This window comes from Triturus cristatus, chromosome 4_1 (assembly GCF_964204655.1).
Source record: "Triturus cristatus chromosome 4_1, aTriCri1.1, whole genome shotgun sequence".
NCBI classification, from domain to species: Eukaryota; Metazoa; Chordata; class Amphibia; order Caudata; family Salamandridae; genus Triturus; species Triturus cristatus.
Window position 1 is genome coordinate 669749297 of NC_140585.1, and position 24077 is coordinate 669773373.

At 45.6% G+C, this 24077-nt stretch overlaps 1 long non-coding RNA gene across 1 annotated transcript in view; it reads left to right on the forward strand.

Annotated features, from left to right (window-relative positions):
• Positions 1-24077, forward strand: part of LOC146855366 (uncharacterized) — a 168974-nt gene that overhangs the window by 33234 nt on the left and 111663 nt on the right. Inside the window, exon 2 of the long non-coding RNA XR_014980821.1 lies at positions 15233-15321. This is a non-coding gene — a long non-coding RNA (uncharacterized LOC146855366). The remainder of the gene's footprint in view (positions 1-15232; positions 15322-24077) is intronic.

The window sequence follows — 24077 nt, forward strand, 5'->3', positions numbered from 1 at the left end:
GACATGTCATCATCTACCAACTTGGTGCACATCAACTTTGGTTTATGCATGGATTTAGTTGACTTTTCAAATAATCTGTTTCAGCTCTGTCAAAACTGAGGGATAAAAAAAGTAGATTTCCCGTATAAAAGGGGTATCAGACTTATATTATGTTAGCATGATGCTTCTATACGTATACTCCCTGTTTGATATGTATGCTTTTGTATGGAGGAAATGTGTTTATTTCCTCTCGTATATCTATTACTAAAAGAGTAGGCCGAGAACCATACAGACGCCATCTTCTGATCATATGCTCGAGCACGGGCCGCGATCATGTGTTGATCACGTGTTGATCACGTGCAGTTGTCAGGCCCCAGTTCATTTGAGTTACTGGTAGCAGCTGAAGGTAGGCTGTTTTTACTCAACTGTTTTAAGACTCAAGGTCGCATCTGGCTTTGGGGGGCGATAAAAGCATTCCTGGAGGTGCCGTGCCTGCACTCACAGGCACCAAGACGAAAGGGAGTCACCCCTCCTGACCTCCTCAGCAATAGATAGTCAAGCCTTTGTACTGATCTGATGTGTGCCATATATGGTCCTTCCCCGGAGCTCGAGGGCCAACTGATATTTTTCCTTTTACAGTGATTGTATGTGTTGAACCGAAAAGTATATAACCTCATGTTTGAATACGAGCCAACAGTCTTCTCGGCGCACCTGATGGGTGAGGTTCGGAGAGGCTCCTCTATAGAGTATTTTGTCTAATAAATGATTGAACCTTCTTCACTGCTAACTGACTGATTATTTGGTAATGGTATTGGGACTATTGGTAGGTATAGTCCTTTAGTTTATTTTATTGGTACATCAAAAACTTAACAATTTAATTATTTATATGTTCTTTCAAAACATGTGGTTTTGTTTGTTTGACAGATTGACGTGTTGTGTTCATAGGAGCCTTCATGCTTTGAAACCATGGCACTTACACATTGCATTCTGTGCTTTGCATGATTGGGCCCTGAATTTATTTCGCATGTGACTTGGTGAGTGAAAGTGTAATTTCTGTGACAGTTACATGCACTATCTGTCTGCACACTGGATGTGACATTTGGATCTATACAGAGTTGGCTACCATGTGAGGGATGGGGTGGTTATATGGCTCCATGCATTTTGAGAAGGATGACAGGGTGCATGCACTGTCTACCTACCTGTTAGGTAGCACCGAAGAGGGAAATAGCTGCCACATGGTTCTGGGTGGGGGGAGTGTTCCATCCTGCTCAGGGGTGATAAAAGTGAGACTGAGAAGGCTGCCTACCTGTAAGGTGAAGGAGAGCAATGAAATGGCTGCGACATGGTTCTGGGCAAGAGGAGTGTTACATCCTGCTCAAGGGTGGACAAGAGTGCTTAATGAGTGTAGTAGTGCTGGCTACCTATCCACAAACCCCCTCTCGGTTTTGATGACAACCTACCTGTAAGGTGGAAGAGAGTAATGAAATGGCTGCTGCATGATTCTGGGTGGGGGAAGTGTTCCATCCTGCTCAGTGGTGATGCAAGTGAGCATGAGAAGGCTACCTACCTGTAAGGTGAAGGAGATCAATGAAATGTCTGCCACATGGTTTTAGGTGGGGGAAGTGTTACATCCTGCTCAGGGGTGAGACAAGAGTGCCTGATGGGAATTGTAGTGCTGGCTACCTATCCACAAACCTCCTCCCTGTTGAGATGGCTACCTACCTGTAAGGTGGAGAACAGCAATGAAATGGCTGCCACATGGTTATGGGTGGGGGAAGTATTCCATCTTGCTCAGGAGTGATGCAAGTGAGCATGAGAAGGTTACCTACATGTAAGGTGAAAGAGAGAAATGAAATGGCTGGCACATGGTTCTGAAGGGGGGGAGTGTTACATCCTGCTCAGCTGTAGGAGAAGGGTGCCTGGTGGGAGTTATAGTACTGGCTGCCTGTAGACACCCCCCTCCCTGTTAAGAAGGCTAACTCCCTGTGAAGTGGAGTAGAGGAAGGGAATAGGTTACACATGGCTCTTGGGTGGGGGTAGTGTTCCATCATGCTCAGCTGTGGGACAAGGGTGCCTGGTGGGATTTTCTGGTTTTCCGGATGTGGCGGACAGATTTTTGAGGAATCCGACCACCGAGGTCGGATTTTGCAATTATTGCATCGTAATGTGACTGCCGGTTTTGCCGCAGAACATGCAGGCTTTTTTTTCCGCAACCACGGCGGTTGGAGGGCTTTTCCGTCCTCCATCGTAATGACCACCTAAGTCTTTGAAAGAAATATGGATCCTTTCTGTTTCTCATCCAGATAAGCTTGGTGTGCAAATTTAAATGAGTTTATACCCCTTTAAGAATATCTTTGAATCAGCACTTTACAAATTGAGTTTGTTTCAACAGCACAACCTGATTTCTAAGAATCACTTCCAAAACCTATAGCAAGCAATCTCCAAGGTTTTATAAGTTTTGACAACAAGATACTGACTGCGGCAACAGTTTATTTCGATTACTCAGCAAGAATGCTCTAGGCCAAGAAAAAATCATTCTTAATGTCAAAATGGCAGCTGTCAATTACAAACATCATGGGAATTCTATGATTTCATGAGAAATATTGAGGATAGTTCGCAAACAGTACTAAAAAAATTATGAAAAATAAATCATTAAATACTTTATTTTTTAATAATTATTTTGTTTTTATGTAAATATCAACTATTATATTTTAAAACGTGTTTTTAAAATAAACAATAATTTACATTAATTTAAAAATAACTTTTAATTAACTTTAAGTAATAATTGAAATAAAAATGCTAGTGAGAGCGGGATTATATATTTTTGTTTTTATCTATATATATTATAAAACAAATAATTCACGTAATTATTTAATAAATATTTATTTTGAAGGCTTATGGTTCTGTAACATTTTATTTTATTAGTCTGAGGTGAAGAATTATTATCTTAAATTATTTTACATTTATATTTTATAATCAAATATTTAAACATTTTGTAAATGAATAAACTTTATAATTTTCCTTATACTTTTCCACAGGGAAACCTCTCCCACAGACACTTTGCCACCGGGTGACCTCTCCCACGGTGGCTGAGCTCTCCACCTATGTGTGAAAAGCTACAAAAATGTAGAATTACACCTAGAATTAGCAGTACATTTACAAGTCCAAATGTAAATTTGTGAATAGCTCCCTACGTTTCCTGGATTATACTTAGGCATACCGTGTAGTGCATCATTCGAAGATGGTAAACCAATGGTGCCAAAATGAGCACTGCCAGCCTCTATTTTCTCTGTATGCACACACAGGGGCAGATTTACAAGCCCCTTGCGCAACTTGTAAATAAGCCCCACAGCCTCCTATTTTGGAGTACTGCGCTCATCACCTGCTGAGCATAAAAGTTCAGTGCGGCTCACAGATCATGACATCTCCAAAAGTTCTCTCTCTTTTTATTCCTACTATTGGATTGCATAATCTGTTACATAAAATATAAGCTCCGTAAAGCCGATGTTTTTGTCTCTCTTTTCTGTCATTTTCCTTGTGATGAAGACCCACCGTACAGCCATTGTTTTTGTCTCTCTTTTCTGTTATTTTCCTTGTGATAACAAACAACTATTTAGTTTTATATATTGTTTCATTGTGTTTATTGATGTATTTAATGTAGTTTGTTAGTCCGTATCCCTTTGTGCTTGTGATTTCAAATATTGTGTTCATCATGTTTTATTTTTACTGTTTGTCATATACATGTTCAGAAATGTTTTTAAAAAGACAAGAATAAAAACATGAAATGTTAAATTATTTAGGTATTGACACTAAGTTTACTATATCATGTATGTCCTTGACATGAGTCGTTGAGTGTTTTCTGACCTTTTGATTGCATAGGGATTTAACCTTAGAAGCATATAAAATATACGCCACATGAAATATTGTCAAACTTCGCATCCTGTCCAGCACCTAGAAGCAGCTGGGCCTTTGGAGCTGCGTTATACAAGTCCATCATTCATGAATCCATTCGTAACACAAATAGCAGTTTGTGATCGTCATATTAAAGTAGGTTATTTTTCTCACATGTTATTGTAAATAGAGCAAAAGTCTCAGACATGGATATCTAATGTAAAGTATTTTCACCACACATAGCCTTAGACTACAACGTATATCGCAAACAGCTTGTTTACTTATATTGATTAGAAACTAAAGACATTATAGGCCTACATTTTACTATCATACCTTTTAGACAAGTGCTTACACACACACACACACGCACACACACACACACATCTGCACTTACCTTCTTAGGAACATTTAGCCTTTCCCTATATCCAGAACAACATGCCAGAGCTACATACAGCTTTCACTCAAAACAATAACCATCTCATTCTTAGAATAACCCAAAGTCCTTCTACTAAATAACCCTGTTAAATTTCTACAGAGTTTCCTTGTGCAGAAAGGCAAACACTCTGAATTAAATATTTGCACCAAAATCGTAACTTATGCCCCTCAAACCTTACAGATATTTCTCACCCCAACATATTACACAAACCAGCTCCAACACCTACGTCACCGACTATACTAGACTCAAAATACACTTGAACCTCCTTCGCTATGCACTGCCACCCACGTCACAACCAACATTCACACCTAAACTGAATACTTGATCAATGCAAGAATTATGTGCAACAACATACACATTATCAACAACCTAATGAATGACTGAAAACCAGGCTTACTCATCGGTACTGAAACATAACTAGGAGATGATGAGGCACACGCTCCTCTTGAGGCAATCCCACAGGATACCAAATCCACACACAAAATCAGCAACTTTAAACCAAAGAGTACTAGTGAGGATCTTCAAAGTATCAATCATGGCTACCAAAACAGAAGACTTACAGCTACAAATGAATTAATGAAACTTTACTTGGTATTGTTAGAATTGAAACGTAAAATTGCCATATTACTCGTATTTTACCCAATATTATGTTAGCATTATATAGCTAAATCATATATGCATACTGTATGTATACGCAATTAGTAAATGCAGATGTTGCGTTTGTTAGGTTGACAACTGTGCCACCATTTTATTTCTCGAAGACGCCATTTTGTATTATAATCAAAACTGTTACTTGCTCATTTACGAGAAATGGTCCTTGGTAAGTTTCGATTCTCCAATGCTGAATCTTGCTCATTAACGCATGCCTTTTTTGTTACATAGAGGCCTTCTCCCACCAGTCTAGAGAGAAGGATAGGCCACACAACCTTGGATAGTAGATAATATGTATTAGGCTGCGGAATGGAAACCTCTGTTCTGTACCCCCACTGTATTACGACATCTACCAGTGTTTTTCCTTTGTAGGTGGGTCTTTGTGGACTACGCAACATACATAATGTAACTTTATGCTTGTTAGAATCAGTCCCTCGTCAGCCATCATAGGAGGCTAGTCAGATTGGACTCCACTGCAGTGTACTTTGTGAATAAACTAGTTTGCTTGTATTCTCTACTGCGTCATTAAGTCTTCATCAGTGGAAGGCTAGAGGAGGTCAAGAGTGACCCGGGTGGCCCTAATTGGGCCACTTACTTCAGTATACTTTCATGTGTGCTACCTTAATGATGTACTCCAGTGCCAGGAATGTCCAACCAGAAGGAGAGATTACCATGGAAGTGAACAGGCATACACCCATGTCTTAATGCCTTTCCTGAAGGGAACGTGTGAGAAGTTGCAGCAAATTCTAGGGGAAGAGACAGCTTGGGGCCAGATGATGGAAAGCACAGCCACCGAGGCATGTTTGATGAAGCTTAGGCGCAACAAACAAAGGGACAATCTGGGAACATAGCTTTCAAGCAAGAACATAGCTTCTAAAAAGCTTTCTAATGAAAAGCCAGAGCTATGTAATGCTTTGAAAGTGTGGGGGAGGAGTGTGAATTATAATCATTTGTGTATTTGCAGTTAGTGCAGCTCCTTGTGGTGAGGTGAGGTGAGATGTGTGAGTGGCGTAGCAGGTTGAGAATGAGTCTGGTGGTTGTGTTCTGAATGGTCTGCAGACTCCTGGTAAGATGTTTGTTGATCCTCACATAGAGTGTTGTTGAACCTGGCCACTTTCGCAAAGTCTCTCCCAGAGTTTTGCTTTCTGTTGGCAACAACATTTTGGTTGGCTTTAGGACTTTTTCCCTGCTAACAAGGGGTCAAGTGCTTGTGCTCTCTCTTCTCAAAAACTTCGTACAATTGGCATCTATCTGATTGGTGCCTTGCATTTACTTGTAAGTCCCTTGTAAATGATCCTATGTGTACCCAGGAGCTGTAAATTAAATGCTACCAGTGGGCCTTCAGGACTCATTGTGCCAACCACTAAAGGAGCCTTTCTTTAAAAACATGTCTCAGGCCTACCACTGCAACCTGTAGTGCAGCTTTGAACTGCCAATTCAACCTGGCAACATAAACTTTTTGCCAGGCCAAAACATTGACAGGCCTAAACCTTCCTTTTAAGTACATATATATCACCCCTATGGTAGCCCCTAGAGACATGTAGGGCAGGACGCATTGTATTTAAAAAGTAAGACGTGGGCTTAGGTCTTACATGTTCCTTTTTCACTACTGTAAGGCCTATCTCTCCCATTGTATAACATTGAGTTGCCTTATTGCATGTAATAAGTGTTAACTTTTGATGGGGAACAGGTAGAAATTTTATGTTTGGACTCGAATTGTAATTTAAAATCATCTTTAAAGAAGAAACTTCAAACACAGACTGATTAGACAACACCCAGAAAGACTAGTCGCGGATATATAAAACTGCTCCTCCAAAGGTCAACTGAAAATGGATCTCATTTTCCATACGGAAAGACCAGAAAACTGGAATTCCATTCTCAGATCACAACTCCACATATTCAAAACAACTAACACTCCCTACAGCTGCATACTGACGATCTCAATCCCCAACTGCCCTATGCATAGGAGCAACACCTCTGTGACCATCTACTCCAACGGCACAGTCTTGATTCAAGCCAACAATGACAACCTAGATGCATTCAACTCCTTCTTCCCATTGCTACAAAACGCCCCCTCTCACGCACATCTCCCCCGCCCGACCTACTCCCTATCCCTTGACAGACTGACCCACCAGAAGATGCCACATACTAATCTCCTGCCCTTTGCCAACCTGCCAACCTTTCCCCCCGGACAACAACCTCCCCTCCATCCTCCCCGCACAAAACACGCACAACACATTCCTCTTTTCCAATACAAACGGAGGAACAAGAGCTGTAATGTCCATGAGTGAAGCGTTAGATCTCGCCTCCTCGTATGACACTGCCTCTATTGTCACCCCAAAATCCATGATCCAGGTTATCACTGGATTCAGAAGAGACTGTTCTCCTCAGAGATCCCTAAGACCCCCGCCTTCCTCACTAACATTCCCAGGGCCCCCCTAATGAAGAAACACAAAAACGCGGCGACCTCCACCAACTGCATGCTCATAAACTGCAGATCAGCCACCAAACATGCAACAGAGCTGGCAGAAACCATCCTCACCCATGACATACACATCATGTTCATCACCAAAACATGGCTAAATGAGTTCTGTTCCCCAATCATGGACATGCTTGTGCCCCCAGGCTTTGCAATCATCAACAAAGACTGAAAAAACCAACAAGGAGGGGTATAGCAACCATATACAAGAACAACATCTCGGTGATGGAAACTGACACCTTCAATTACAGCACTTTTATATGCCTAACCGCCACCATTAAGACGAGTGACAACAAATCATTATTCTGTCATCTCTTCTACCATCCGCCAGGCAACACCACCGCATTCGGTGAATACCTGTCCGATCTGATTACTCACTGCTCACTCCGAGACTCATACAACTTAATTCTAGGTGACCTCAACCTACACAGGAATGAAGAAAACAACTCGCTAATCCAAACCTTGAACAATCTCCTACACAACAACAACCTTACCCAACACTGCTCAGAGGAAACCCATGACAGATGATCTATACTGGATGCCATTATTGCCCAATGCGACACAGTCGTTATAGGCCACATCCTGCCCGTTGACTGGTCTGACCATCACATCATCCTATTTCACATCAACCGAACAATCCTATGCCAACCCCCTATGCAGGACCCCCCAAATGGGCAAGAAATCTAACTCAGATTCCCCTGGCTGACCTGGAGGAAAGGGTAAGGTCTCTCCACAACAGAACTCACCTCTCACTACAACACAACTATGACTTCCATTCTGGGCCAACTTGCCCCCTTGAAACTAAAAAACGTCATGAACACTCCCTCTAGATCCTGGTTAATCACAGACATAAACTCCAAAAGAAGACAACTAAGAGCTACAGAAAGACTCTGGGGGAAAAATCCGTCCACAATCCTCCACGATCAACTCAAATCAGTATGCAGGAAGGACAAAAAGCACATCAAGAATGAAAAAACTTCCTTTTTTTGCAATGCTCTAGACAACGCAAAAAACAGGCCCAAAGAACTCTTCAAGCTCATTAGGCAACAAACTTCCAAGCCCCCTTCATCCTCAGTTTTGTCCTCCAAAGACCTGTGCGACAACTTCTTCAATGACAACACCAAGATTGAGCTCTCCCTGGATGACAACCACAGTCCCCCCCACAGGAGCCCGTCCCCAAGGACAGAAGATGTAGTACCCAAGCACCCCCCAAAACTCTGGAAATCCTTCAATCCCATCCCTGAAGCAGAGATAGTCAAACTGATCTCCACCTCCAGACCCTCATCACACATCCTGGATCCTATACCTGCCCAACTGGCCAAAAAGCTCAAACTTTTCTTTTTTTTTTAAATAGCGCTGGCCAGACCCGGAGGTATTGGAGCGCTTTACAACCTTATTATCATGTTTTAATCGTGTCCAAAGTAAAACAATGTAAACACAATAGTAAACACTTTGAATCGTGAACAAGTCTGGTTCAGGGATGGGGCACAAAGATTAATCCAGAGGTAGAGAAATCGTAAACAAATTGCTTCGTGCTGAGTCCTGTTCTGTGAGGGGGAACAGGCATGAGTCAAGTGGTAGGTGGTGTAAAAGTCTTCATCTCGACGTGATTATTTTCTCCAATTGGCAAGATACTGCGTTGGGCGGCAGCTATCCCTTCGGAGAGGCTCGGTTGAGGTAGAGGTCTTTTAGCTGGCTTTTAAATATTTTGAAGGAGGGGTGGGTCCTGATATAGACTGGGATGGCGTTCCAGATTTTGGGTGCATTCCCTGAGAAGGCGCGTGATAAAGTTTTTTGTTTTTGAGATTTCGGAGGGATGAGAAGTAGAGTGTTAGTGCTCCTGAGATTCCTTCTCCGACCAGCCTTGTTGAGTTTGGAGGCCAGGTAGGCAGGTTTGCCCGTGTGCAGAGCTTTGTGAGTGAGACAGGCAGTTCTGCAGCTTGCTCGCATTTCGATTGGGAGCCATTTTAGCTCCCTGAGAGCAGGGGAGATGTGTTCGTATTTCTTTACTCCCGTGACCATTCTGGCTGCTGCATTGAGAGTTGTTCTGAGGGGAGCTAAGTGGGATTTAGTGCTCAAGCTTACAGATTGCAGCACACTGATACTTTGACATTAGGACTTTTACCTCCTCCACCTCCCGACCCCTCCCTCTATCCCCCCTCCCTAAAGGAGGTTAGGCTCGAGTCAACGTGCACAATACTAGAATACTATGTTACTTCCTTGCCTTGACGTTGTACAGCGCGCTGAGACTTCCAAAGCGCCATGAGCCAATATGTATACTACTGCTATATTGTGTGATTTCCTTGTTACGAATGTTGTAAAGCGCTCCGATACCCTCGGGTCTGGCCAGCACTATATAAAACTCCTTAATAAATAAATAAAAGTCGAATTTTAAGTCACAATTCTGAAAATGTCACTTTGAGAAAGTTGATATTTTTTTGCCCTAATCAGTTAGTGCCTACTGTCAGTGTCACATGACTGTAAATGGCTTTGCTGGTGTGGTTTGTATCTCCTGTGATACAAAGTGGACTGGTGTAGGCAGGATTTGTCATCCTGCCAGGATGGTTGGGGGCTGATTTGTTCCCTGCCCCACTTACATTTCTAAGGCCATTGCCTCCTGCATACACAAAGGGACCTGACACTAGTCTTTTGTCACCCCAGACTTGTTGGACCCTTGACAGGAGAAGGGAAGACCTTTCCAGAGCCAGATGGGAGGTTACAATAAGGAGGCCCCACCTACTTCAAAGTCTGGACCCAGATATAAATATAGGACCTCCAGAACCATTTATCAGCACCATCCTGGACCTGTGGAAGACTTAAGAATGACTGCCTTGGACCCCAGAGTCCTGCCCTGCTGCTACCAGAGGTCTGCCCTGCTGCTTGAGGCCTGCCTTGCTCCTTGAATATTGGACTACCAAAGTGGCTCTAAGGGCTAGTTGACTGGCCTACAGTGTGAGCCACAAGGACATAACAAGCTCCTGAGACCTTTGCTGGACTAAGCCCTTAACCCACCAAGTGGTGCCCCCTGGTCCTGGACAGTTGATTGTGGTGTTAAAGATACTGCTCCTACCTAATGCTAAAAGTTGGATCAAAGAAAACATTTCACCATAAATTGGCTTGAGTAGCGACAGAAGACCGGAACCTACCTGCTCGCATATCTGCCCAAGGAGCATCTCCTGTTGGCCTGACTCCATGGTAGCTCCGGCTACATTCTTCTCTCTATCAGCAAATCCTTCTCAGGCGGACCTCCCAGCGAAGGTATCTGGCCGTGTGTTGCCCTTGTCAGCTACAGTCTGCAGCTTCACCCCACTGGAGATTTAAAACTTCTTCATCATCACTCCGTTTAGCGGCTCCCTGATGCCGATGCCTCCTCGGATACCACTGGCTGCCTTGTTCCACTGAACTTTAGCATCTTAGGAACTTTTCTTAAAATTTCTTCTAAGTCCACAGGCAAGCGGCGACAGGGCCCATTTATCTTATGTAGCCAACCTGCTTTCCATCGCAGTCTGCCTTAACTTTTGACTTTGCCCTGGCCTTGTGAGCCCAAATACCCACTGTTGGTGCTTTGATCTTTTAGGTGCTATTTTGCTCGAAAAACTAAAAATTTTCTACTGATTGGATCTCATTTGTTTTTTGTGCTATTTTTCTAAATTAGTTTGTAATTTTTCTTGTGTTATGTTTTTACTTTAATACTAGTTATGTGCTGCTTAATACTTTACACATTACCTCTAAGTTAAGCCTGGCTGCATTGGTGCCAATCTACAAGAGGGTTAAGCACAGGTAAATTTAGTGACTTTTGTGGCTCACCCTAACAGGGATTGTGGTTTTTCCTTGAGCAGGGTTATCACTCCCCTCAATCAATAATCCAATTTCATACAATGGTAGTCTAGCTTGCTTGTGATAAGGGCTTGGGTGACAGTTTTCTGGGTGTTGGGTGTGATCCATTTCAATATCTTCCTTAGCGTTTTCAGGGTATGGAAGCATGAGGAAGTGACAGCATTGACAGCATTAACTTGGGCGGTCAAGTTTGGAGTTGATGATGATCCCATGGTTCTTGGCTTGAGTTGCAGGACTAAATTTTGATCCTAGTTCCGGCGACCATCAGGTGGAGTCTCACAGTGAGGAGCTGTTCCTGTAGATCACAACTTTGATCTTGTCAATGTTCAGCTTCAGAAAGTAGGACTTCATCCAGTCAGCGGTTTTGGTCTCGCATGTTGTGAATTTATTCTGGGTGATGGGCGCTTTGTCTGTGAGGGATAAGATGAGTTGGTTCTCATTGACATAGGAGAGAACATGAGAGGGAATGATGCTGGCTAGAGGGATCATGTAAGAATTGCAGAGGGTCAGGCTCAGGAAGAATCCTTGCTAAGCTCTTCAGATGAGGTTGCATACCTTTGACTTGAAGGGTGTCAGGCTGACTGCCTAGGTCCTACCGGTGAGGAAGCGGAAATCCAGTAAAGTGCAGGCCGTGTATTCCAATGTCATGCAGGTTTTAGATTAGGATGGGTTGGGAGACAATGTCAAATGCCACAGAGAGGTCCAGAAAAATTAGGGCCACTGTGTCTCCTCTGTTCAGGATCATGCAGTTGTCATCTGTGGGGACGATGATGTTTTTAGTCAGTGCTTAATTTGAGCCGGTGGTTTATGGTGTTCAGCACCAGCGCTTAATTGGTTTCCGGTGCTTGGCAACACCACACATATGGCACTCTGCCACATAGTGGCACTGCTCAGCCAATTTAGAGATGAGCAGAAGAACGATTGTTTATTAATTCAATATACAGAAAAAACTACTAATACCTGCCTCTCGGCCATTCGTTTAGCTTTGGGGACCCGAAATAATTAGAATTGTGGCACTTGCAGGCGAGAGAGAGAGGGTTAGTAGTTGTTTTGGTACTGCCATTGGCAGCAATGATAGGGGCAATTAGCGGTGCAAGCTGCAGTGGCCTCCTGGTCAGGGCCCTGGCACTTATTATTTTACAAATTAAGCACTGGTTTTAGTGCTGTGGTTGGGTCTGAAACCGGACTGGGTGGTATGGAGGGTTTGGCATTTACTGAGCTATGCGATGAAGTGTTTGTTGATGGTTTTCTCTAGTACCTTAGCGGCCATGAAAGCAAGGAGATCAGATGTAGTTGGCAAGCATAAAGAGGTCCACTGAGGGTTTCTTCAGCAAAGGATGGCATTTACAGACATCCAGAAAGGTCGCCGTAGAGATGGAGCTGTTCAGGCCTGGTTTGAGCATAGCACTGATTGGTAGAAGTCCTCTGGAGTAGGTGTAGTGGGGCAAGGTTCTGACTGAGCCCCAGAGTGTATGGACTTTATTGTGGAGGCGTTTCATCCTGGGTAATGTCTGGCCATGAAGTTGGATCTTACTGTCATTGATGCAGTTTACCATGGTGGTACATTTGGTGGTCTGTATTAGTTGGTGGAAACGTCTCAGGACAGATTTGAATGTGCTCCCATCTTTGTTGTTTTTACTCATTCTCCATTTGCACTACAGATGTTTGCAGTGGTGCTTCAACAGCCTGAATTCCTCCGAGTGCCAGCTGTATCTAATGTTGTTGTTTTTCTTGAGGAAGCCAAGGGTGTCAGAGCAGTAGGTGTTCCAATTGCTTATATTTGTGATAGCTTCATGGAGGTTGTTGCTGTGTTTGGGTCAGTGGGTGTTAAGAGCAGTGGTCCAGTCCTTGACCAGTATGTAAGTTCTACTTGTGGCGAGCTGTTTTGGCAGTAATTTGCATTTATTGGAAGTGAACAGGAATACTGAACTTGACATGGGCTTGGTCCGTCAAGGTGACCAGTGTGGACTGTTGGACTCGGACAATGTCAAAGGAGATGAAGAAGGAGTTCAGGAGGTGCCCGGAGGCGTGGGTAGGTAATTGAACTTGTTGAATGAGGTGAAAGATTAGGTCTCTAAGGAGGATATACTTGTCTGGGTAAAGGATGAGTAGTACAACGCAGTCCACAATGGAGTTGGATAAGTTGGCACATGGACCCTGTGTTCTGTAAATGAGAATCCCCACGAAGGTGAAGTTGGCGGTGGTGTGCAGCCTGAATGACAGGTGTTCGATGCATGTGAATGACATGTCTGCGGGGATGGTGCAACTGATGCCATTATTGTGGAGTATTGTGATTCCACCACCAGGTTTGTGCAGTCTGTCATGTCTGGTGATCTTGTAGCTGGTGTGTGTGGGGGCTAACTGTTGCGATGTCTGGTGCAGCTGTTGGGTTAAGGCTGGTGTCTGTTAAGAACAGCAGGTCTGGGGCGTGGTCATGCAACAGGAGCACTGTTGTGGGTAATATTGCATAGACAGTTGCACCGACCAATCATGCAAAAAAGTGGTATTTTAACAGAGGTCTCAGTGTTCATTTTGGTTCAGAATTGATGGTGATATGCGAAATGTGGCAGCTGGGGTTCAGAAGAAAGTTGAAAGGCATTGTGTCTGCTCTACATCTGGACGATAAAGGTTCTCTCATGGCATCCTAAACGCTTGTTCCTGTCTTTGGTTTCTGGCTTTACTCCTATTATAGCTATGCACCCACTACTAATTATCCCCCTTCTTCTCCCGCCTTGAAAAACGCTCTGTGATGGCATATCTCCATGAACTTTAGACCAAGACATAAATATATAAAGACAAGCACAGAAATATGTTAAAAACAAAAAGAGGGCTCTAGAAGCACAGATGTGTCCGGCATCCCTGTCTGATATATTCACACAGTCATATGCAGCTACACCGAACTGTCAGTACAGAAGCAGCGCGAAACTCAAGTCAGGCTCAGCGCCAAGGGAGACAACCATTACAACTCAGGCATTACAACGCAACGCTGAATGCAGCACCCACCGCAATGGTAAAATGCCATGTTGTGCATTTCCATGCACAACATGGCAGGCACCGCGCGGTGCCTGCCACCTTGTGCATGGACATGTAGGGCAGTACCATAGGTACCCGCCAAGTGAACCCCCCTCACCCCCCACCATCCTGGGGCCCGCAACGGGCCCCAAAGCATGTCCCGGCCAGCCTTTCCATGGCGGCATCGTAACATCATAATATGGATGGCGGTGCCTGCTAGGCACTGCCCCCATATATGAGCCCCAGCTCTGCCAGGCAGGCAATCGTTATACGGAACAGGTGCAGATGGACTTTCCGTCTGCCGCGATACACACCGCCATCGTAATATGGCGGTGGGCAATTCACGTTACAATGGCGAGACGGTCGGAGGTGGCGATCGTTACGCCATTGTAATCACCCCTTGAGTTTAATTAAATATATTATATTAATTGATCTAGAAAATCATATTATACATTTTGATCAATTAATAGTTTAAAAAAAATAATAATATTTAGGGATATTATGGAATTTAATTGTATATGTGGAAGAAATTAAGAATAAAATTAAGAATAAAATTAGTAATTAAATAGTTGTACAGGTATTGGAATATTATACAGATAATACAAAAGTTAAAATAATTTTTAAAAAGAGACATTATTGTGTAAATAATTGAAAAATAATGTAAACTGTATATAATAATTTAATTTAATATAACATGAAGAGAGAAATACAAGAGATGTAATTAATTAATAAAATGTTTTAATAACATTTTTAATAATGCTACATCTTTCAAATAAATTAAAAAAAAATATTTTTAAGAAAGAGTCGTTTTTTATATAATTTACAAAACAAAAATAAAGTTGCATTTTTTTATGTACATTAACAAAAAATTAAACATTTTTTGAAAATTTTCCGAAGCTTTTCTGTTGAAGTCAATGGGAGAAAATGTCCTTTTTTCATTTTTACAGAAAGAGATGACAATGCCGCGTAAACGTAACTTTTGTCATTACGAGGATTGTCGCGCTACCGATCAAATGCAAGGGAGAGCTCCATCAAGGTAAGACAAATTAAAATTATTAAAATACATCGATGAGTGGTAAAGTTTATTGTAAGAAGAGAGGAGGGAGGTAGATAGATAGATGTAGTAAATGTGTTTTTGGTACTTTTGTTAAGTGTTAACCAACTATTTCACTCGATAACACGTCGGGTCTCATTCTTTCATAACAATTTTTGTTTAATAAAGTTATAAAACATTGTTACATGAAAAACTTTAATAAAAAAAGTGTTTCGAAAGGTATCTTTATTTCTTTTTACGATTTAAAAAAAGAAAAAAAAAGGGTTTTAAGTCGTCGCAGTTAGAGGTATTTTCAATATGAATGAAGAAAAAGATATTTTTTGGGGGGAAATAGAAGATCGGATTTTTTTACATCCATTGATGTTTGTTTTTTTGACTTTGGAAGTGCAACTTACATTTTTTCAAGATGGATTTTCAGCAGAACTTGGAATCGAATTGGAATTGTTTTCAAAATAGATTGGATTACATCGTTGGATTTTGCTGCTTTTTTTGCAGAAAATCAACACTTTTTTCAGGATTTTTTTGTGTGCGTTTTTTTTAGGTATGCACAGATTTAAAAAAAAAAAGAAATGTGCAGATTTAAAAAGATTAAGGGGCCTATTAGGATGGCGGGCGGAAAACCACCCCGACCGCCATGGATCTGGAAATCAACCGCCCGCCGGCACCGTGGAAAATCTTGAGTCCAAATTAGGAACAACCGCCAAAAAAACACTGACCGCGGCGGAGCGAAGCCAAGAAAAATCACCCGTAGCGGGCGGAGATGGCCAAAACCCGTCCACGGCGGTCGCATTCGCGGCGGAAATTAAACCGCCGCCAGGACAGTGGATACACCGCACGGAAAATTAGGATAACCCCGATGCCCACGCGGTACGTTCCGCAGTTTCTGACCGCCGCGGTCGCAAACAGTGATGAATGGGAGAGCAAGCGTAAGAGCTGCAGCACAGCCACTGCTGTGGACGCTCCGTGACAAATATGGGGGACGAAAGAAAAAACCCACAACAAGGCCACAAAGTGTACACAGCAAACTAGCCATGCCCCCAAAAACATAGAGCACACCCCAATGACACAACCACATGGCAAATACTAAAATACAAATCCCAGGACAACCCACACAGCTCACCTGACAGAAATAACCCATTTGTACACACCCACATAGCTGAGTATAAAACCAGCCCCTTCCCTGACCACAATCCTTTGCAACATTCCAAGACTGAAGGCCATTAACCCTGACAACAAAGGATAGGCAAAGCAACACCCCAGCACTACTCACACCACACACAGTACAACCACCACTTCCACACCTGCACCTCTGATCCCCTGCACATCACACACCATACACATCACCCCCTATACCACTCACACCCCTGCACCCATAACCCCTTTGCACATCACACACCATGGCAACACATAAAATGACAAAATTCACAGAGAGTGAGTTGAAGGTAATGGTAGATGAGATAGTCAGAGTGGAACCACAACTGTTTGGTAGCCTGGTCCAACAGACACCATTAGCCACAAGAGCTCAAATGTGGGCAAGAATAGTCGATAAGGTCAATGCAGTAGGGACCACCCCGCGCTCAAAAAATGAAATCATGAAGCGGTGGCATGACCTGAAGAGGGTTGTCAAACAGAAGAGGAGCAAGAACCGTGTGCTGGCTGAGAGGAATGGCGGTGGTCCTCCCATCCCACCAAAACCATTCACTGCATGGGAGGAGAAGGTGCTCTCCATACTGCATCCAGAGAGTCTCACAGGAGTAGCCAGGGGTGTGGAGGCTGGTAAGTACAAACAAATGACTACCACACTGCTATGTACTGTCTTGTGCAACTACAAAGCTACACCTCCTAGGCACAAGTACATTCATATACACCACACACTCCCCAACACATGTCTCACAGATCCAACATTCACTCACTCACATCCACCCCAAACGTAGCTAGCAACATCACCATGGGGGCATGTGCACAGGCAGCCAGAACAACAACTCCCACCAGGCCCCCTTGTCCCACTGCTCAGCAAGATGGAGCACTCCACACCACCTAGAAGCATTTGGAAGCCATTGTCCCACTACAAACAAACGAACAGGTAGGTAGCCATCTTGCCATGGAGGCTGTGTGGGAGTTGGATGCCTGCACAACAACTCCCACCATGCCCCCTGTCCCACCCCTGAGCAGGATGTAGCACTCCACACCACCCAGAAGCATTTGGAAGCCATTGTCCCACTACAAACAAACAAACTAACACGTAGGTAGCCATCTTGCCATGGAGGCTGTTTGGGGGTGGGAGGCCTGCAAAACAACTCCCACCATGCCCCCTGTCCCACCCCTGAGCAGGATGTAGCACTCCACACCACCCAGAAGCATTTGGAAGCCATTGTCCCACTACAAACAAACTAACTAACAGGTGGGTAGCCATCTTGCCATGGAGGCTGTTTGCGGGTGGGAGGCCTGCACTACAACTCCCACCATGCACCCTTCTCACCCAGCTCATGAAGATGGAGTACTTCCTCCCACCCAGATGCATGTGGCAGCCATGCTATCACTACAAACAAACTAACAGGTAGGTAGCCATCTTGCCATGGAGGCTGTTTGGGGGTGGGAGGCCTGTGCTACAACTCCCACCATGCACCCTTGTCACCTAGCTCTTCAAGATGGAGCACTCCCTCCCACCCAGATGCATGTGGCAGCCATGCTATCACTACAAACAAACTAACAGGTAGGTAGCCATTTTGCCATGGAGGCTGTGTGGGGGTGGGAGGCCTGCACAACAACTCCCACCATGCCCCCTGTCCCACCCTTGAGCAGGATGTAGCATTCCACACCACCCAGAAGCATTTGGAAACCATTGCCCCACTACAAACAAACTAACATGTAGGTAGCCATCTTGCCATGGAGGCTGTGTCGGGGTGGGAGGCCTGCACAAAAACTCCCACCATGCCCCCTGTCCCACCCCTGAGCAGGATGTACCACCCCACACCACCAGAAACATTTGGAAGCCATTGTCCCACTACAAACAAACTAACAGGTAGGTAGCCATCTTGCCATGGAGGCTGTTTGGGGGTGGGAGGCTTGCACTGCAACTCCCACCATGCACCCTTGTCACCCAGCTCATCAAGATGGAGCACTCCCACCCACCCAGATGCATGTGGCAGCCATGCTATCACTACAAACAAACTAACAGGTAGGTAGCCATCTTAACAGTGACTGGTGTTTCTGGGTGTGAAGACTGTACTACAACTCCCACTATGCACCCTGACCCACACCTGAGCACGATGGAACACCACCCCCACCCAAAAGCATGTTACACACATTGCATTGTTGACCGTCATCTAACAGGTAGGTAGCCATCCTCACAGGGAGGTCGGGGATGAGCCTGCACTACAACTCCCACCAGGCAGCCCTGTCCCAACACAAGCAGGATTAAGCACTCCACACCCAGAAACAGTTCCAAGCCATTGGCTCGCTGCAAACAAACTAACAGGTAGGCAGACATCTTCCCTGGGAGGTCTGTTTGGGGGTGGGATGCCTGAACAACAACTCACCCCAGGCCGACTCGTCTCCCAGACCATCATGATGGAGCCTCCCCTCCTACCCAGATGCATGTGTCAGCCATTGTACCACCACAAACAAACTAACAGGTAGGTAGACATATCATGCTTGCAAGTCACACCCCTGAGCAGGATGCAAGCCTCCACCACACACACACACAGGTGTGTCAAGTCAAAGTCAAATGGGAAAACAGAAGAGGTAAGTAGCCAGTATGTGCACACAGCCATTGTCCGCAAAAAGCATGGTGCCACATGACAACACCAGCCCTCTCATTGCACACATATACGCACAGATCCTATTGCCACTCACAGTGTGCACACAGCTAAGCAAAAGAGACTGTCACAGCAACCAAAGTGTGACACACCAATGCACATGTAGAAGAAATTCTGGGCACAATCATGCACAGCACTGAATTCCATGTGTAAGTGCCATGGGGCCAGAGCAGCAAGGACCAAATGAGAAACAAAAAAGCATGGTTGGTGGTACAAATCCAGATATGCACTTGAAAAGACAAAGATATGCAGGAGATGACAATGGCCACTTCATGGCCAGATGTAACATCTGACAGGGCAGAATAAGCAAAAAAGAGTCCTCACCGAAAGTTTTTCTTGCGCTAGTCCATAGATGTCAACATGCCCCTGTACTCCGAAATTATGCAAGTTGCGCATGGTAGGTATTGACACCTCACACCATGGACAAGTAATGCATGTACCACAGCACCATGTCAGGAGGCACAGTAGTGCACATACAACAAAATGTGATGATTAGTCAACTGTGTGGTGTACAAACAGTGAATGACATACAGCTAACACAAAGCTTTCGAGGTGCATTACAATGACCATCTCCCATCTGACCCACATTTGACCAAGAACTCACTGAAGAGGACAACACCAGTAACCTGCAAAGCCAGTCTCCCCCCCGGTACATGGACTCTCGGATGTTGACTCCCGGGATTCTCTGGACGATGAGCTTGAAGCCGACAAATCTGGTGTGCCAGGGCGCAACAGGTCCCAGGATCCCATCGTCCCCCCACCACATCTGCTGCAATAACAACGTCTGTGCAGACCCCTGCTGTTACGGCCTGTGCGTCCTCCACCACCACCATCACCACCACCACCATCACCATCACCATCACCAGTGCTGCCTGCAACACTCCCCCGTCCTAGAGGATGACCACCACACCGACTGAGGCGGGCAGGGATTGGATGCGGGTGCCTACAGTGGTGAGGCAACAGGTCCGTGGCAGCAGGGTAGGTGGGAGGGGCAGGGTCACTCACAGACAACAAGAGGCTGGGACCCAATCCCTGGACCACATCAACAGAGTCCTTGGGGCATATGAATGGGCCCAGGGACGAACGGGCTGGTCGGACGAAGTGTTCCGCGGGCGCATCCTGCTGATGAGGTCCATCGACACCTGCATGAGACAAATTGTGGAACTCTTGGGCCAGCAAGTGGCGGCACTGTGGGACAGGCCTGCACCACAACCAACACCTCCACCTCCCTCTGGTGGGCCGCAGGATGACAGTTCACCATCCTCCCCTGCGCCCACAGAGAGGGGTCAGTCCTCAGACCCCACTGGTCCTACAGCAGGGCACCCCCCTGCCAAGCGACGAAGGGGCCGTCCTAAGAAAACCCTGGCAGTATATGGAGGGCAAAGCACCTGCCAAATGCCAGTCATGGAGCCAGCCCTGATGGCAACCCTCTTCACCACTGCATTGACTTTTTGGACTATCCTTCCCCACAGTGCCTTGTGAATGGCATCTGTCTGTTAGACTGGGTCTCCACATCAATGTGGTGGCTACTCGATTATGTCATCTACCATAACTGTCAACTCACTGCTCCACGAATCACCTTAATGTAAATGTTCACCCCCTCACATGTCACCATTGTAAATAATAAATCCTTACACACATGTTGTGTCTGCTCCGTCTTTATTCCAGGATGTACTGTCTTCAACATGATTACAATGTACCAGGAGTATGGAATGTATGTAGGCAAGGAGGTTTTGAAGGCACCTAGGAAAACACAACAGAACAACATTCACTAGTCTTGTTGTGGCATCACAGATATCACACAACACCTACCATCAAGATAATCCAATATGCACACATCACAATGGGCAAAAAGTGCCAACATACACATCTCGAAGTGCAAAACTGGCCTGTTCCAGAAACATTGTCAGCCACCACTGAGTCAACAACCGGCTGCAGTCACAAAGCCCACATACACCGTCACAACAACAGCAACATCATCAGACAATGGATCCGTTGTACATTGTCACTCACCTTCAAGTGAAGTATAGGGTGATGAGCTGTTGACGCAGGTCAACACCTTCCTCCTCTCCACTGTCCTCATCACTAGACACAGGTTGGTTTGCAGGCGGGGGCCTTTGCTGCTCATCAGCATCCAGGAGCAGGGGGATCTCCTTACGAATGGCTAGGTTGTGGAGCATGCAGCATGCCACTACAATCTGACACACCTTCCCGTGCGAGTACATCAGTGCACCTTCAGTCTTGTCCAGGCATCGGAATCGTGACTTCAGCAGACCAAAGGTGCGCTCCACCACACGACGTGTCCTCCCATGGGCATCATTGTAGTGGACATCAGCTGGTGTCCTGGGATTGCGCAGTGGGCTCAGCAACCAAGGACGGTTGGGATCTGCAGAGTCACCTATGTGTGACAAACACAGATACACATTGCAATGTTGCTGGGTCAGAGGACAGCATGTCACACGCACAGCACGCTATTTGACTAGGCATACTCACCCACAATCCATGCATGCTCGGGAAGCAGATTAGCCATCAGATGTGGTACAATGCTGTTCCGCAGGATGTAGGAGTCAATGGGCCGAGCCTGGAAATTTGGCACACACGTGCGAGATGATCATGTCTGCCTGGCACACCACCTGCACATTTATGGAGTGGAAATGTTTCCGATTCCGGTAGATGTGCTCACATGCCTGTGGTGGTACAAGCCCAACATGGGTGAAATCAATGGCACCAAGCACATGGGGGATGTGTCCAAGGGGATAAAAATCTCCCTTCACAGCAGCCAATTCCTGCCCCCTGGGGAAATGGATATATGTGTCCTTGTATCTCATCATGGCAGACAGGACATCCCATAGCATCATGCTGAACATTGGTTGCGACATCCCACCTGCGCTGGACACCATGTGCTGGAATGATCCAGTGGCAAAAAAATGCAGGGCTGCCATCACCTTAGACGTGGGGGTGAAAGCTCTTGGATATGTTCTGCGAGGCTGCAGGTGGGGCTCCAACTGAGCACAAAGGGTCTGTAGGGTGGCTCTATCCAGACAGAATTTCCGGATGATCTCCTCATTCTCCATGTTTGCCAGCACTGTAAAGGGACGATGCAGATTTGGTCTCCTCCTAGTTGAGATGAAAGTGGACACATGTCAATGCAATACATCATGAGATGGGCACCCCATCTCACGTTTTGGTGGACACAATGCCAACAATGACTGTCAGCTAACATGTAGGGACTCCTTCAGCTACACTGATCGTACACCTGTCAACTGACACACAGCAAGTACATCCAAATCATACTCGCCATATGAGAATGCACATATGGATATGGCCATGTTCACCATGGGCACGCCTGGGAGTGTATAATCCAGCATTGGTGTAAAAATGCAACACCACTGTCTCACACAAGCTTCTGCACCTGACACACCTTCAGGTGTTAGTCGAACCTGGCACACATAAACAACACAATGACCACAGGCTGAGCGTACATGACAAGTGTGTGCATGGTCAAACATAAGCGAACAGGCACATGCACATATGGACAATCTTCAACTTGAAAAATATCACAGTGATATTCCCTGAACTTTTACACCTTGACATGTGTACTTGGGGAGTCCATAACCACACTGTCCTGTATACAGGAACATCAATATCACAAATGACATGTGAGGGAGTACATGCCGATCTAAGAAATCACATACACAAACATGGCATGTGTGCAAAGCAGTGGGGTACATGGCACATTGGCATTGTGTGCACTGTGACGTGCCATCAAACATGGGGACACTGTGCACTGTGGATGACTGCCAGATGGCCATTGACACAGCATGATGTGTCCATTGGTGCTGTCACAGTCACATGTCACCCAAATCCCGGTCACCCATGTGTCTGTATGGCACCCAACTCACGGTAGCTACCGCCTGGCCCCTGCGGTGTGTCACCGCCAATGCCCAGGACACAATTGCGGTAGTCATTGATATATATACGTATTGCCAAATGGCGGTTGGCAAGCTCCGCCACCCAAATCCCGGTCACCCATGTCACTGTATGGCACCCAACTCGTGGTAGCTACCGCCTGGCTCCTGCGGTGTGTCACCGCTAATGCCCATGACACAATCGCGGTAGTCATTGATATATCTGCATTGCCAAATGGCGGTTGGCATGCTCCACACCCAAATCCCGGTCACCCATGTCACTGTATGGCACCCAACTCGCGGTAGCTACCGCCTGGCCCCTGCGGCGTGTCACTGCCATGGACCATGCCCTTACAGCCAATGTGATCTGCTTTCGCGGTAGCATGATGCAATTTTGAAAATCGCGGTAGGCGTGCTCTGCCACCGTGGAGCCGGTCATTGGATGCAATTGAAAGATGCACCACTGCGGTAGCTACCGCCTGGCCCCTGCGGTGTGTCACTGCCATGGACCATGCCCTTACAGCCAATGTGATCTGCTTTCGCGGTAGCATGATGCAATTTTGAAAATCGCGGTAGGCGTGCTCTGCCACCGTGGAGCCGGTCATTGGATGCAATTAAAAGATGCACCACCGCGGTAGCTACTGCCTGGCCCCTGCGGCGTGTCACTGCCATGGACCATGCCCTTACAGCCAATGTGATCTGCTTTCGCGGTAGCATGATGCAATTTTGAAAATCGCGGTAGGCGTGCTCTGCCACCGTGGAGCCGGTTATTGGATGCAATTGAAAGATGCACCACCGCGGTAGCTACCGCCTGGCCCCTGCGGTGTGTCACTGCCATGGACCATGCCCTTACAGCCAATGGGATCCGCTATCACTGTAGCATGATGCAATTTTGAAAATCACGGTAGGCGTGCTCTGCCACTGCGGAGCCGGTCATTGGATGCATTTGAAAAAAGCTGACCACCAATTGCAGCAGCTTAGGACCACTGAAACGACACAATGGGGCTATACA